This window comes from Schistocerca serialis, chromosome 4 (genome assembly GCF_023864345.2).
Source record: "Schistocerca serialis cubense isolate TAMUIC-IGC-003099 chromosome 4, iqSchSeri2.2, whole genome shotgun sequence".
Taxonomy (NCBI): Eukaryota; Metazoa; Arthropoda; class Insecta; order Orthoptera; family Acrididae; genus Schistocerca; species Schistocerca serialis.
In genome coordinates this window covers 38,330,437-38,348,002 of record NC_064641.1, presented here as the reverse complement: position 1 = coordinate 38,348,002, position 17,566 = coordinate 38,330,437, and the positions used below count along the sequence as shown (strand labels likewise).

General features: G+C 43.1%; 1 protein-coding gene across 1 annotated transcript in view; it reads right to left on the bottom strand.

Moving 5' to 3' along the window:
• The window catches only part of LOC126474034 (insulin-like growth factor-binding protein complex acid labile subunit), a 168,877-nt gene extending 156,957 nt beyond the window's left edge, over positions 1 to 11,920 (bottom strand). The window contains exon 1 of the mRNA XM_050101441.1: positions 11,838 to 11,920. The gene's annotated coding sequence lies outside the window, so the exon portion shown is untranslated. The remainder of the gene's footprint in view (positions 1 to 11,837) is intronic.
• Between the last annotated feature and the right edge of the window lie 5,646 nt (positions 11,921 to 17,566).

Genomic DNA, 17,566 nt, shown 5'->3' with positions numbered 1-17,566 from the left:
CCAATAAATGATAGAACAATATACTCGTTACAATTTGCAGATGACCAACTGATTATAGCCCAAGACTGTGAGGACATAGAGTATATGACCAGAAAATTGATTCAAGAATATAAAAAATCAGGTCAAAATGTAAACATGAATAAAACAAAGTACATGGTAATTGGTGGAGTGAATGGAGACTTAATATTAGAAGAAAGGGATGGGAACAATAACAGCTACTGAGGAATATAAATATTTAGGTGTGAAAATTAGAAATGATGGGAAACAGGACAAAGAAATTACATCAAGAATAAATTCTGGAAAGACGACAATCTCTTTATTGAATGGAATTCTCTGGGACAAACACATAACAACTGATAACAAAATAAGGATTTTTAAAACAATAGTTAGAAGCATTATTACATATGGTTCAGAAGTGTGGACAACAAAATGGCAACTGAAATCAAAATTATTAGCCACAGAAATGGATTTCTGGAGACGTTCAGCAAGAATATCAAGACGAGAAAGAATAAGAAATGAAGTAATGAGAGACAAGATGAAATGTAAAAATTCAATTATTGATTTCATCGAGCACAAACAACTTAAATGGTATGGACACATCAGACGAATGGAACAGGAAAGGATACCAAAATGCATAATCGACTGGGTACCAATTGGAAGAAGAAAAAGGGGACGACCACCTGATATATGGATACAGGGAGTTCAGTCAGCAATGAGGAAGAACAACATTCCTGAAGATTTATGGACAAATAGAGAAGAGTGGAGAACAATAATTAGTGACTTACTGTAATCTAGAATAGGTGCTGGAAAAATGTACTCACATTGTAAATCCAGAATAATAATAATAATACATCCTTGTAAAATATTAACGTAGAATTTTTCCTTGTGTTTCAAATAGACCCCAAAAAGGTCCGTCGAAGAGAAAAGAAGAACTGAAATGAAGATCAAACCTCTAAGGCAACAGCCCGTGGAGCTGAACCTTCAGCAAAAATCCAGAGAAGAAGAGATCATGTGGAGAAGTGCAGTTAGCATGGACTCTACGAGGCACCAAAAGAGTTGAGGTAACCTCCTCATCCACGACCACTGATCCATTCCCACAAATTACTGATGTTAGTCGTTGGTGAGTCTAAGGCGCGCACGTTGTCGACAGTGGTGTACGAGAACTGAGGTCAGCTGATCTGCCTGGCACATAAGCTCTCTCATGGCCACGGAATGTCCTCAGACCATTCTGACACAATACGAGCGATGTGCTCGCCTCGCTGAAAATACGGGTTCCTTTGATGTTCTGTACGGATAAAAAAATTAAATAAATAAAAGAACTACAAGAGAGGACAGCTACTGCTGCTTCGTGATAGCTGATCCACTCAGCCATTTTTCACAAACCCTTTCTTCTTCTTACCATCCCGTTGTTAGCTTTCATTAACTAAAATCACAACATCCATAAGGTTGGCACAGCAGTCAGGACAAGATGTGGGTTAACGAAAAACAAAATAAAGTCAAGAATGGCGAAGGGATGGAGAAAGGAAAAGGGGAATTAGTAAACTTCAAAATTTGAGAAGTCACAGTATAAGAAAGCAAATACTTCTGGTATCTGAGAAGTGAGAGTACTCCAGATGGCAGAAGCGAGGAAAACATTTCCAACAATGAAAAAGCTCTACTGGTGACCAATGTTAAGATGGTATCGAAGAAGAAGTTTGGAAATTGGAAATTTGTGGGACGGTCTTATGGGACCAAACTGCTGAGGTCATCGGTCCCTAATGCTACACAATACTTACTCTTAATTAAACTAACTTACTCTATGGACAACACACCCATGCGCGAGGGAGGACTCGAACCTCCGACGGGGGTAGCCGCACGGACCGTGACAAGGCGCCTGAGACCGCGCGGCTACCCCGCGCGGAAGAAGTTTCTAAGACTGTAAACGCACTGCATTGTACAGGGCTAGGAGGGGAACTGAGGACTATAAATAATCATAGTTCGACGCTGAGGGTCGGTGCTTGAAGTTTTCTAAGTAGGTTCACACGGCATATACTGCGACTTTCTTCGAGTGTCTGACAGTTAACATTTTTCAACATTTGTGTTACACTGTCTCACCAGTCAAACAAGTTGTAACTATTCACAACTGCTTTCTACGTACACTTTCGGTGCCCACTGTTAGTCTGGTATGATACGGTAGCCATATACTTCATCATAATTCAAGTATGGACCGCTCACGTTTTTATGCAACACCTTTTGTTGATATACTGTAGTTTCGCAGCATTCTACCAATGAACGAAGGACTGTCATTTGTTTCAGCGCGCACTTGAGGGCGCATCGTTGTCCCACTCCACATATCTACATATTGTTACTCCCAAATACAGTATTTATTTGACATGTCTGACTCCTGTTGTGCCTCATCATTTCAGTAGTCTAAAGATGAGGCGGAAAAGTTTCGTGATGAACTCAGCTTCGCCCTTCCTTATATTAAGAGCAAGTGTCAGTTTTTGCACCTGACTGATGGTCGGTATCTGACTATACCGGATTCCTCATATACAACAGAATTATCTGCGGAAATCCTCAGATTGGGACTAATAAAATCCGCTAAGTGAATAATGTATGACATGAATTAGCAATACCCCCTTACGTTCCCTTAGGGTACACCAGACATTATTTCAGTGTTTTGGATGTCTCTCCATCCAGGATAATGTAATGCGCCCTGACAGTCAGGAAATTTTCTTTAGAAGGAAACAAATCTCCGCAAATAACCCTAAAGGCTAGAAAAGAACATGTCGTTGAAGAAAGCACTCAGTGTAACAACTGCAACTAGCTGATTTACAAGTCACAGATGACGTATCATTTGGAAAGAAACAAAACATTTGCTTGAAACAATATACGAACGGGCGTTCAATAAGCAACGTAAAACATTTCTTTCTCGGACAGTTTCGGTTGCAGAAATGCGAAATTTGCTATCGAACATCGTGGAATATCCCCGCTTCAGCCCCTATGGTTACATTAAATTCCGGTTAGTGGTGGCGCTATTATGCACCTTCAAAATGGCGTCTGTAAAGAAGATGCATTCCAGACAGAGAGCTGTCATTAAGTTTCCTTTGACGAAAAAACAGAGTATCGTAGATATTCATAGGCGCTTACAGAATGTCTACAGAGACCTGGCAGTGAAAAGAACAGTGACCGTTGGGCGAGGCGTCCGTCATCATCGCAATTTCTTTCTTTTTTCCGCGTCATCAGTCTTCTGACTGGTTTGATGCAGCCCACCACCAATTCCTCTCCTGTGCCAACCTCTTCATCACAGATTAGTAGCACTTGCAACCTACGTCCTCAGTTATTTGCTGGGTGTATTCCAATCTCTGTCTTCCTCTACAGTTTTTGCCCTCTATAACTCCCTCTAGTACCATGGAAGTAATTCCCTGATGTCTTAACAGATGTTCTACAATCCTGTCCCTTCTTCTTGTCAGTGTTTTCCACATATTCCTTTCCTATCCGACTCTACGCAGAATTTCCTCATTCCTCTCCTTATCAGTCCACCTCATTTCCAACTTATGCCTGTGGCACCACATCTCAAATGCTTCGATTCCCTTCTGTTCCGGTTTTTCCAAGTCCATGTTTCACTACCGTGCTCAAGACGTACATTCTCAGAAATTTCTTCCCCAAATTAAGGCCTATGTTTGATACTAGTAGACTTCTGTTGCACGAAAATGCTCTTTTTGTCAGGGCTAGTTTGCTTTTGATATCCTCCTTGCTCGTCCGTCATTGGTTACTTTGCCGCCTAGATAGCAGAATTCCTTAACTACATCTACTTAATGACCATGAATACTGATGTTAAGTTTTTCGCTTTCCTCAGTTCTGATACTTCTCATTACTTTCGTCTTTCTTCGATTTACACTCAGTCCATATTCTGTACTCATTGGATCGTTCATTCCATTCAGCAGATCATGTAATTCTTCTTCACTTTTACTCAGGATAGCAATGTCAGCAGCGAATCCCATCATTGATTTCACTATGATTTGCAATTTCATTCCAGAACCTTACTTTTAATTGCATCATTGCTTCTTCGATGAACAGATTGAACAGAAGAAGGGATGGACTACATCCATGTCGTACACCCTTTTTGATCGGAACGCTTCGTTCTTGGTCGTCACTCAAATTCCCACTTGGCTCTCGTGCTTATTGTATATTACCCTTCCCTCCCTATAGCTTACCCCTATTTTTCTCAGAATTTCGAACATATTGCACCATTTTACATTGTCAAACGCTTTTTCCAGGTCGATAGATCCTATGAACGTGTCTTGTTTTTTTCTATAGTCTTGCTTCCATTATCAACTGCAACGTCAGAATAGCCTCCTGGTGCCTTTACCTTTTCTAAGGCCAAACTGATCGTCATCTAGCACATCCTCATTTTTATATACAGGGTGGTCCATTGATCGTGACCGGGCCAAATATCTCACGAAATAAGAGTCAAACGAAAAAATTACAAAGAACGAAACTTGTCTAGCTTGAAGGGGGAAAGGTTGACGGACATCATTTTCAGCATTTATTGCATTAATGTGGTAGTTACAGGTAATCACGCTGTAACAGCATGCGTTCTCAGAAATGATAAGTTTACAAAGGTACATGTATCACATTGGAACAACCGAAATAAAATGTTCAAACGTACCTACGTTCTGTATTTTAATTTAAAAAAACCTACCTGTTACCAGGCGTTCGTCTACAATTGTGAGCCATATGTTTGTGACTATTACAGCACCATCTGTCAAAAAGCGAAAAAAGTGGTACAACTAAAGCATTCATATTTCTTTACGTACTACACGAATATGTAATAAAAATGGGGGTTCCTATTTAAAAAACGGAGTTGATATCCGTTTGACCTATGGCAGCGTCATCTAGCGAGCCAACCATAGCGCCATCTGGTTTCTCCCACCAAGCTAGACGAGTTTCGTTCTTTGTAGTTTTTTCGTTTGACGCTTATTTGTGAGATATTTGGCCCGGTCACTATCAATGGACCACCCTGGATATTCTTCTTGTCAGAGATTTGGATGCATGAGCTGTTAAGCTGATTGTGCGATAATTCTCGCAATTGTCAGCTCTTTCAGTCTTCGGAATTGTGTGGATGATATTTTCCAGAAGTCAGATGGTGTGACCCCAGACTCATACATTCTACACACCAACGTGAATAGCCGCTTTGTTGCCACTCCTCCCAATGATTTTAGAAATTCTGATGGAATGTTATCTATCCCTACTCCCTCATTTGATCTTAAGTCCTCCAAATCTCCTTAATTTCTGATTCTAATACTGGATCCCCTATCTCTTCTAAATCGACTCCTGTTCCTTATTCTATCACATCAGACAAATCTTCCCCTTCATGGAGGCCTTCAGTGTGCCCTTTCCACCTATCCGCTCTCTCCCCTGCATTTAGCAGTGGAATTCCTGTTGCGCTATTAATGTTACCACCATTGCTTTTTATGTCAGAGAAAGTTGTTTTGACTTTCGTGCATGCTGAGTCAGTTCTTCCAACAATCATTTCTTTTTAGATTTCTTCACATTTTTAAGCAGCCATTTCATCTTAGGTTCGCTGTAGAATATTTATTTAATTCCTCAGCGACTTGTATTTCTGTATTCCCGAATTTCCCTGAACATTTTTGTACTTCCTTCTTTCATCGATCAACTTAAGTATTTCTTCTGTTACTCCTCCTTTCTTTGCAGTTACCTCCTTTGTACCTATGTTTTCCTTTCCAACTTCTGTGATCGCCCTTTTTAGAGATGTCCATTCCTCTTCTACTATACTGCCCAATGAGATATTCGTTATTGCTGTTTTAGAGAACTTCAGGCGTATCTTGTCATTCCTTAGCAATTCGGTATCCCACTACTTTGCGTGTTGATTCTGCGTGACTAATCTCTTAAACTTCAGCCTAATGTTCATCACTACTACATTGTGATCTGAGTCAATATCTGGTCCTGGGTACATCTTAAAATTCAGTATCTTATTTCGGAATCTCTATCTGACCATTACGTAATCTAACTGATATCTTCCTGTATCTTTTCCAAGTATACCTCCTCCTCTTGTGATTCCTGAACAGAGTATTCTAGCGGAAATTTATTACAGAACTCAATTAGGCTTTGCCCTCTCTCATTCCTTGTCCAAAGCCCATAGTCTCCCGTGACGTTTTTCTTCTACTCCCTCCCCTACAACTGCATTCCAGTCCCCCACGACTACTAGATTTTCATCTCCCTTTATGTACTGTATTACCCTTTCCGTATCGTCATATACCTTTCATCTTCACCTTGCGACGTCGGCATGTATGCCTGAACTATAGTTGTCGGCGTTGGTTTGCTGTCGATTCTGACAAGAACAGCCTTTGGCCTAGCTTTCTATTCATAACGAATCCTACTCCCGTTATACCATTTTCTGCTGCTGTTGATACTACCCTATACTTATCTGACCAGAAATCCTCGTCTTCTTTCCATTTCACTTCACTGACCCTTACTACATGTAGACTGAGCTTTTGCATTTCGCTTTTCAAATTTTCTATCTTCCCTACCACATTCAAGCTTCTGACATTCCACGCCCTGACTCATATAATGTTATCCTTTCCGTGGTTATTCAATTTTTTTCTAATGGGCACCTCCTCCTTGACAGTCCCCTGCCGGAGATCCGAACGGGGGACTGTTACGGAATCTTTTGCCAATGGAGAGATCATCATGACACTTTTTTCAGCTACAGGCCACATGTCCTGTGGATACTCGTTATGTGTCTTTAATGCAGTTGTTTCCATTGCCTTCTGCATCCCCATGCCGTTGATCATTGCTCATTCTTCCGCCTTTAGGGGCAGTTTCCTATCCAAAGCTCTAAAGAATGCTCTGAACCTTTTTGACAAGGCCATTGGCAGAATGAGGGTGATTTCTTACGCCGATCTTCGGCCGCTATGCTGATTATTAATCAAAACTCAAGCAGTGTCGAGTTTCGAACCAAGGACTGAGGACGTTTTGATTACTAATTAAAGACGCCACACCTACACTACGCATGCAGACCTCCCATGCTCTTCTGGGCTTGCAGGCCACATACATCTGTGTGACTCCTGCGTTGTTGGAACGTGAGAACACTCTCATTCGAGGTGATTGACGGATCACAATCAAACACCTCGCTTCTCAACTGGACGTCTCTGTTGGTAATGCTGACGCATTCGACCATCAGTTGGGGTACTCAAAGGTGTGTGCTCCCTGGGTTCCTCGCCACCTAACAGAAGACCAGGAAGAACAACGAAGGATAGTTCAAATGGTTCAAATGGCTCTGAGCACTATGGGACTTAACATCTGAGGTCATCAGTCGCCTAGACTTAGAACTACTTAAACCTAACTAGCCTAAGGACATCACACACATCCATGCCCAGGGCAGGATTCGAATCTGCGACCGTAGCAGCAGCGCGGTTCCGGACTGAAGCGCCTAGAACTACTCGGCCACAGAGCCAGCGAAGTCGTTTGTGCAGAATTGCTTGAGTGTTACGAGGCTGATATCGACAATTTTTTTCCCGAACATCGTCACAAACGTTGAAACATGGGTTCATCACTTCGAATCGAAAAGTAACGGCAATCCACAGAGTGGCGCCAAACCACCTCTCCCCTCTCACCTTCCATCTACACTCCTGGAAATTAAAGTAAGAACACCGTGAATTCATTGTCCCAGGAAGGGGAAACTTTATTGACACATTCCTGGGGTCAGATACATCACATGATCACACTGACAGAACCACAGGCACATAGACACAGGCAACAGAGCATGCACAATGTCGGCACTAGTACAGTGTATATCCACCTTTTGCAGCAATGCAGGCTGCTATTCTCCCATGGAGACGATCGTAGAGATGCTGGATGTAGTCCTGTGGAACGGCTTGCCATGCCATTTCCACCTGGCGCCTCAGTTGGACCAGCGTTCGTGCTGGACGTGCAGACCGCGTGAGAAGACGCTTCATCCAGTCCCAAACATGCTCAATGGGGGACAGATCCGGAGATCTTGCTGGCCAGGGTAGTTGACTTACACCTTCTAGAGCACATTGGGTGGCACAGGATACATGCGGACGTGCATTGTCCTGTTGGAACAGCAAGTTCCCTTGCCGGTCTAGGAATGGTAGAACGATGGGTTCGATGACGGTTTAGATGTACCGTGCACTATTCAGTGTCCCCTCGACGATCACCAGTGGTGTACGGCCAGTGTAGGAGATCGCTCCCCACACCATGATGCCGGGTGTTGGCCCTGTGTGCCTCGGTCGTATGCAGTCCTGATTGTGGCGCTCACCTGCACGGCGCCAAATACGCATACGACCATCATTGGCACCAAGGCAGAAGCGACTCTCATCGCTGAAGACGACACGTCTCCATTCGTCCCTCCATTCACGCCTGTCGCGACACCACTGGAGGCGGGCTGCACGATGTTGGGGCGTGGTCGGAAGACGGCCTAACGGTATGCGGGACCGTAGCCCAGCTTCATGGAGACGGTTGCGAATGGTCCTCGCCGATACCCCAGGAGCAACAGTGTCCCTAATTTGCTGGGAAGTGGCGGTGCGGTCCCCTACGGCACTGCGTAGGATCCTACGGTCTTGGCGTGCATCCGTGCGTCGCTGCGGTCCGGTCCCAGGTCGACGGGCACGTGCACCTTCCGCCGACCACTGGCGACAACATCGATGTACTGTGGAGACCTCACGCACCACGTGTTGAGCAATTCGGCGGTACGTCCACCCGGCCTCCCGCATGCCCACTATACGCCCTCGCTCAAAGTCCGCCAACTGCACATACGGTTCACGTCCACGCTGTCGCGGCATGCTACCAGTGTTAAAGACTGCGATGGAGCTCCGTATGCCACGGCAAACTGGCTGACACTGACGGCGGCGGTGCACAAATGCTGCGCAGCTAGCGCCATTCGACGGCCAACACCGCGGTTCCTGGTGTGTCCGCTGTGCCGTGCGTGTGATCATTGCTTGTACAGCCCTCTCGCAGTGTCCGGAGCAAGTATGGTGGGTCTGACACACCGGTGTCAATGTGTTCTTTTTTCCATTTCCAGCAGTGTATTTGGTCCAATGCTCTCCGGGAAGCAGTACCTGGGTAATGCGGAGGTTCTTGATGCAGCAAGTCGTTGGCTCTAATGTCAGCCAGAAGTGTGGTGCCATGCGGGCATAGAAGCCCTCCCATTAAGGTGTCTTAAGACCGTCGCACAGAACGGCGTTTATGTTGAAAAACAGAGTTTTGTGGACAAAAGAGTGGGGAATGATATGGTGCGTTGGAAGCCTGATTAAAACCGACCTGCTTTCAGAAAAGAATGTTGCATTACTTGTGAACGTCCTTCTTAAGTTAACAAAAACAATATTTACAGAGTCATATTTTCCAATACATAAGATGCTGTGTTGTCGTTCGTTCTTACTTTGTTCGTAATCTGAGTATTAATGTGGAGTTTCAGCAAAGTGATTGAAACACAGTGGATCATAACAGTATACACACTTGAGAAGAGCAACATCTGGTAGTGTTACGCCATTTCCGATCTGTCCCTACTGCAGCAGTAAGCCGCGCGGGATTAGCCGAGCGGTCTAGGGCGCTGCGAGTCATGGACAGTGCGACTGGTCCCGGCGGAGGTTCGAGTCCTCCCTCGGGCATGGGTGTGTGTGTTTGTCCTTAGGATAATTTAGGTTAAGTACTGCGTAGGCTTAGGGACTGATGACCTTATCAGTTAAGTCCCATTAGATTCAGCTTCGTAGCTAGATATGTATCTCAGTACAGAAAGCTGATTGTAGATAACGGAGTTAAGACGGATGATGATATATCGACCACATGCCTGTGCTTATGCAGTCGTCAGATTGGTTAACCTTCAGACATCGGTTGTACACAAATGCAGGGTTTTACTGATAAGTGTTGGGTGGCAGAACAGACACGCCTTCTTATTCTAAAACCGTTTTTAATCGCTTTTAGCCGTTCGATCCGGAACACTTTCTGGCTACAGCTACTCCCCAGAAACACTATACAACAAGAAAACCCAGTATAGTGTACCACAACCGACTGCAGATGGAAAACAACACCAAAGTGAAAGGCAGACCTTATTCGTCGTCTTCCTGTGGCACTGACTATACATCTTGTCGCATTAACAAAAAATTGTTCAAATGGCTCTGAGCACTATGGGACTTAACCTCTGAGGTCATCAGTTCCCTAGAACTTAGGACTACTTAAACCTAACCAACCTAAGGACATCACACACATCCATGCCCGAGGCAGGATTCGAACCTGCGACAGTAGCGGTCGCGTGGTTCCAGACTGTAGCACCTAGAACCGCTCGGCCACACCGGCTGGCGTCCCATTAACATTCAGGGACATGACAGCAACGCTCATTTGAAATATACCCTTTTCCGAATGTTTTCTGAGACAGAACACATTTAATGTACATTTGATCTGGGCTAGTGTCCGCCCCCGGTAATTGAGTGGTCAGCGCGACAGAATGTCAATCCTAAGGGCCCGGGTTCGATTCCCGGCTCGGTCGGAGATTTTCTCCCTCGGATACTGGGTGTTGTGTTGTCTTAATCATCAGCATTTCATCCCCATCAACAAGCAAGTTGCCGAAGTGGCGTCAAATCGGAAGACTTGCACCCGGCGAGCGGTCTACCTGACGGGAGGCCCTATTCACACGACATTTACGGTTATCCGGCCTAGTGGAGCACATGATGGGTGCTGCTGTCCTCATTAGAGAACGTGCAGATGCACTCACACAAGCAACGCAACATGTTCTCCCAAGAGTGCACAAATGCATCGAAGTTGACGGTGGGATATTCGAACATTGATTGTGAATTGTTCAAGAGCTGTAACGTCATGGTGTATGATGATGCTTAGAAGTGAATGTGTTAAAAAGCATATTTGTCAATTGAGATTTTGTAAAACGCATATTGTAATGTTTACTAACTACTGCACATGTGTGCTTCCGTAAACCTGACAATGTATTGAATAATACAGAAAATAAATAATAATATACATCAAATGTGTCCTATTTCGGAAACTATTCGGAATGGGGTATATGTCCATATGAAGTTTTTTGCTTCAAATCATTGTTCCTATCATATTCCTGAATATTGACCACTCCTCCTGGGACACCCTATATAACGTCACGAGACTGACGGAAATAGTAAGATTATGCCGTAACATACTCCAAACAACTAAGCTTTGTTTGCCTAATTCAGCACGATAGTACTCTTGCACGTAGCTTCTAACCGCTCCTTTCATCCATTCGAAAAAAAATAAAGCAGTACTTTAGTTCGTTCTCCGACTGTCAAATGCATCGATTTTGCACTGAAACACAGGGTGTCAAAAAAATAGTCGAGTATTTTGAGACGTGGTAGTAACCATCGAAAGAAGAAGAAAGCAATGGAAGAGGTGTGTTTCACACTAGCGAAGATGAACAACTGCTCATAGCTCTTAAGGTATGCATTTTGGAACCTATGTTTGCTGGACATTTTTTCTTATTTCGGTCCATACTATCCCCTCCCAAGTTTTGAAAAACAAAGTGCTAACGGAGAGAGAGATTGTTTCACAGCACCGAAGATAAATAAGTTCTCATATCTCTTTTAGAGCCCACATTTACTGGACTCTTTTCTTGTTTTGATGGTTACTACCATCTCTCAAAATATTCGACACCTTTTTCTAACTCTTTCATATTTTTCATTTACGCCTTGTTGTTGTATACTTTCGTCTAGACACTGTGTGCATATTTGAATGCGAGTGGACACACTCCACTGTCGCTAGCTCTTATCTCCAAATACAATCACGAGTTTTAAATAAAAATCACGGAAAATAAACGCGTGAAAAATCACAGTACTTACAGAGACTCTATGGTAGACACAATAAGAGACACTCGACAACCCACAGAGTACTGATCGCGTGTGACACAACACGGCGAATGCAGGATTCGACATTATCTGTGTGTCCAGCTGAGACGACCCTGACCCTGCGGTCGATAACCCGCTGGCCGCCAGTGACCCAAGGCGAGAGGCTCACAGGGATGGATGATTCCAACGGAAAGCTCAAGCCCACAGTCTGACATTTATTTAACACTTTTATTTAATTTTATTGGCATTTGGTATACGCACACTGACGGAAAAAATAACAACACCAGGAAGAAGCTGCGAGATATAAACAAACGTCTGTAGGCGTGTTTCCACATTTGAAAGATGATTATTAAAATTTCGCGCCACTATGAGGATGCGTATCAGGTTTGCTTTAAATACACGTCGTAACGGTCGTGAGCATGTTACCTTTGAAACTAGTCGTGGTGAGTTGGTGTTAGTCAAGAACGCCTTTAAGGTGGCAAAGACAACACTATCGACACTTCACCAGTTTGAACGAGGTCTTGTAATAGGGCTACGAAAAGCTGGATGTTCCTTTTGCGATACTGCACAAAGGCTTGGCAGGAGTGTAGCCACTGTACATGATTGTTGGCAGCGGTGGTTTCGAGAATGTACGGTCGCAAGAAGACTGGGCTCCGGACGGCCATATGGAACTACCGAGAGGGAAGACCAACGTGTTCGTCGTATGGCTCTGGCGCATCGTACTGAACTTATAGCAGCAATTCGAGCAGTACTTGGCACCACAGTGACACAATGAACTGTTGTTATAATACTGCCGTCTTCTGAAGAAGATAGATTTATATCTATTGAAACCTAGGTAAAGATTACTTTATCCTTTGCAACTGGTCGGCTACTCTTAGTCTGATTTACGTGGAACCGTTGCTGTAGCGCAGCTATGTTTAAAGTACTGTTACAAATCCGTTACTTCAAGGACAGCTCCGAGCCAGACGCACTGTAGCGTGTTTTCCACCGACCCCAAACACAGCCATCTGTAACTTCAGTAGTGTCAAGCGAGAGCTCATTTCAGAGCAGGGTGGAGGTGTGGTGTCACCGCCAGACACCACACTTGCTAGGTGGTAGCTTTAAATCGGCCGCGGTCCATTAGTACATGGACCCGCGTGTCGCCACTGTGTGATCGCAGACCGAGCGCCACCACAAGGCAGGTCTCGAGATACGGACTAGCACTCGCCCCAGTTGTACAGACGACTTTGCTAGCGACTACATGGACGAAGCATTGCTCATTAGCCGAGCCAATAGTTAGAATAGCCTTCAGCTAAGTCAATGGCTACGACCTAGCAAGGCGCCATTAGTAACATTGCATGTATCTAAAGAGGCTCACTTGTATCGCCACAATCTCCAGATGTACCACAAGGATGGATTAAAGTTAAGTATTCCAGAAGCTACGTACTTTTCTTTATAGAATTCATTACATATCCTGTTTCAGACCTCACGCACCCTGCTTTGGCTTAGCGCGTGCCTTTCGGCTTCCTCTCATTGTGTCTAGACTCTCTTGTCTAGACACAACAGGAGGTCTGTTGTGTTTTCTGATGAAAACGGGTTCTGCCTCGGTGCTAGTGATACCCCTGTGTTGGTCTGCATGCTAGACACTTTAAAGGCACATTTTTAGCCATAGCATGTAAATCTATTTTTTTTTTTATCAGAGAACCCTGTTTAATAAAGCATGAAAGCCAATGCAAGTTATCTTGTGCGCAGTCGCATGTGATCGCTGATGAGACACAGAAAGGATGTCTAGTCTTTTGTTAATTACTTCTTCTGTTATCTGTTCTGGAATGGAGTCGGGGGAGAGCCCCGCGCGTTAGACTGGCCGCTCTAATTTAAACTCTTTAATTTTATAAAAAGTCACTGCGTACTGCAGGGCGCATACTCGCGCATACTAGTAATTATATAAGGAAATTTCCACTGCGTACGGACGAGATACCAACGTGCGTATAATCAACATATCACTAGTGATTAGACCGAGCGAGGTGGCGCAGTGGTTAGACACTGGACTCGCATTCGGGAGGACGACGGTTCAATCCAGCGTCCGGCCATTCTGATTTAGGTTTTCCGTGATTTCCCTAAATCACTCCAGGCAAATGCCGGGATGGTTCCTCTGAAAGGGCACGGCCGACTTCCTTCCCCATCCTTCCCTAATCCGATGACCACGCTGTCTGGTCTCCTTCCCTAAAACAACCAACCAACCAACTAGTGATTAACATTGTATTTCCAATGTAAGTAGCACAGTGCACTTCAGTAGTTATAGTTATTATTGACGCTATTGTGATATCATTATTTGTTTAATCCATGATCCTAAAATTTCAACATTATATGTAAACTGTATTTTCAGTATTTATCTCATTTTAGCTCAGAAATAACGTGGCCCACGAACCTCCTTCTAACGGCGACGAAATTCTCAAAGTATATGTCCGATGCCACCTTACCATGGTTTAAATATATTCACTGATTTTTAAATATTTCCATCCATCTCAATTCAGTTCAACAAAAATTATGAAAAAAAAACAATATAATATAAATAATCTTATTTACATATATATATATATATTTATTTATTTACAACACACTGGACCTACACTTGGAGTAGGAGCAATCTCGTGGTTATCCCACGCACCCTGATGCAAGTCTGTACGTCAGTCTCGTGATTCGACTTGTTGTGCTGCCATTAATGAACAGCAGTCCAGGGGGTGTTTTCCAACAGGATAATCCTCGCCCACATACCGCTGTTGTAACCTAACATCCTCCACAGAGTGTCGACATGTTGCCTTGGCCTGCTCGGTCACCAGATCTGTCCCCATTCGAGCACACACGAGTATGGGACATCATCGAAAGACAACTCCAGCGTCATCCACAAACCGCATTAATCGTCCCTGTACTGACCAACCAAGTGGAAATGCATGGAACTTCATCCCACAAACTGACATCCGGCACCTGAACGACACAATGCGTTCACGTTTGCATGCTCGCATTCGATATTTTGGCGACTACACCTGTTACTAAAGTACCAGCGTTTCACATTTGCAAGGGCTTATCTCTTACTTTAAGGGGCTCCGGAACGCCCTATACTTGCAATGTTAAAATAACGCTTATAAATTACATCTTTCCTCACAAAGTATTTGAGGTAGGAAGTTGAACTTTTTACAGATTATTTATTGGAATATGGGCTACAACTTACCATATGGATTTTACAAAATTTTAGTTCAGTTATTAAAGATGATTTTTTTTCAATTGTAATGAAAATTCACAACTTTTTTTGCAATTTTTTATTTATATATTCAAAAATATACAGTTTTTTGGAAAAAGGCTGTGTTAAATTATGCAGAAGGTACTGTGTAACATTTACTGAAAGTTTGAAACAAATATGTTTGGAAGATCCTTAGAAAACATGTAATTAGTATGAGAAAATAAAAGTTTTGGGAATCGAGAGACAAAGATTGGATTAACTTTTTAGTGCATTCCAGGTCCATAGGATAGATTATCTTCATCCTCTGCAAACTCCTCCTCCAGCTTCCTCTTGTTCCTCCTCCTGTTTACTCTTGCTTGTATTTCTAGACTCTTTACAGCCCTGTCTGCAGCCCGAAGGCGTTCCTTGTCTAAAGCAAGCATCGCTCGTTGATGTGTTCATAGATTTTGCTACCATTGTCTTCAGTTGCAGTTACTGCAACACTGTTCCAAAAGGTGGTCATGTATGAACACTTATCACATTTCAGTTGTATTTCACTAGCAAGTCCTACGTGCTTTGTTATGGAGAGTTCCAGACCAACTTCACTACAATGAATACATCTTACACAGTTTGAAAAAATTCCTTTGAGAACCGACATATCAAATATTTCATTCACATCCGATTCGCCCATAAAACATTCATAGTTTTCACTCATTGAACCAAGCTTCTTCTGTGAAGTATTTTCTTTCCCACTTTGACTGCTATGGGCAGGTGTACTTGAAAGGTTAGGTTCACTCACTTGGTTATCGTCTTTATTGTTTACAGTAATAACACATACCTTTGGCTTTCCAACATTTCTCCTTTTCTTAAAAGCCTTCAGAGGATTTCTAATAACTTTACTTTTACTCATTATTATACTTCAACAAAACAGAGACTCAAGAAACAGAATTAATTACGAATATTTTCGAGATAAATAAACATTAAACAATCGACAATCACACCAGCGATATATATTGAACCATCACAGGTTAGCCACAACACATACTTTATCTCACATCACTAAAATGTACCTGATGAACACGGACGTTAATAATAACACCATTTGACAGCAATTTAACAGCGCCACAGTGGGTCACGCCCATGTAGTTGTAGTCTTCGGAATTGAATAGATTATATATCTATTAAAAGGTAATAATCTGCAGATTCAGAAAACTCAAAAAAGTAAAAATTGAACTTTTCATGATTTTGAGCCTTTCCGGACGGAGCCCCTTAACCTGTTACCCTGCAACGTTAATCACTTGGATATAATACCTAGTTGACTGCATTCCCGAAATTTCATTACTGTAAACATTTTTTTGTGTTGCGATTTTTTTTCATCAGTGTATATGACAGTCAGCTCCATGTTACATTAGTAGCACATCACTTGTTACAATAAATTTCTGTTAGTTCATACAGAGTATTGGGGGTCGAGAAAAACACCCTAATTATAAGGTGAGAACGGAGTAGGTTGTCTTGGATACAGCAAAGTTTTGTAATTAACTGCACTCAGAAATGCACAGTTTTAGAGTTACGCTCACAAAACGCCAGCCAATCACCGATGAGGACGCTGAAGTGTGTGCAGTTTAACCAGCTTTTCCCAACCGATAGTTGTTGAGCAAGAGAGCACAGTTAATAATTAAATTATTTGAAGATATTTTTTCCACATGATCAGTCACAAATTGGACGTAAATTTCCCGTGCTATTTACTTGGTATATCTTGACTGTCAGTGGCCGGCCGCTGAGGCCGAGCGGTTCTAGGCGCTTCAGTCCGGACCTGCGCTCCTGCTACGGTCGCAGGTTTGAGTCCTGCCTCGGCCATGGATGTGTGTGATGTCCTTAGGTTAGTTAGGTTTAAGAAGTTCTAAGTGTAGGGGACTGATGACCTCATATGTTAAGTCTCATAGTGCTCAGAGCCATTTGAACCAGTTTTTTTTTTTTTTTTTTTGTCAATATTCAGCTACCTTAAAAGTACTGTAAGGCCATTAATTTGTTAAGATAATACCTTGAACTGCAGAGACAGCACTGCCGTAAGGCAGTCATATGGTTCTGAAATATGAAACGTTATTAACAGTCAGAAAACGTAAAGCTGTACAATGTGCATATATATTCACAAACACGAAGAACAGATATTACAGTTGCCCGTGCTATCTGGCGGCTCACGGTAAAAATGTAACATAATTTATTCGTGAGTTATCGTGAAATGTAATCTCCGAAACAATTCACGAAAAATGCAGGCTCTTTCTATTCCCACAATTAAACTGGGTGTATATTGTCTGTAGTAATTACTTTTCCAAAGGCGAATACCCAACCTAACTCCCAGGCCGAGTGGTAGTCCGGCTTTCGCAGCCGTGCAGTGCTGACGTGCTGTTGTTTCTGCCTGCGGAGCGCGCTCGCTGTTGCTTACTTTCAGCGGCCGTCAGTTATGTGTCGCTTACGTGTACTAGAACCATGGCCAACCGTTTTCAAAAAGCAACACTACGATTCACCT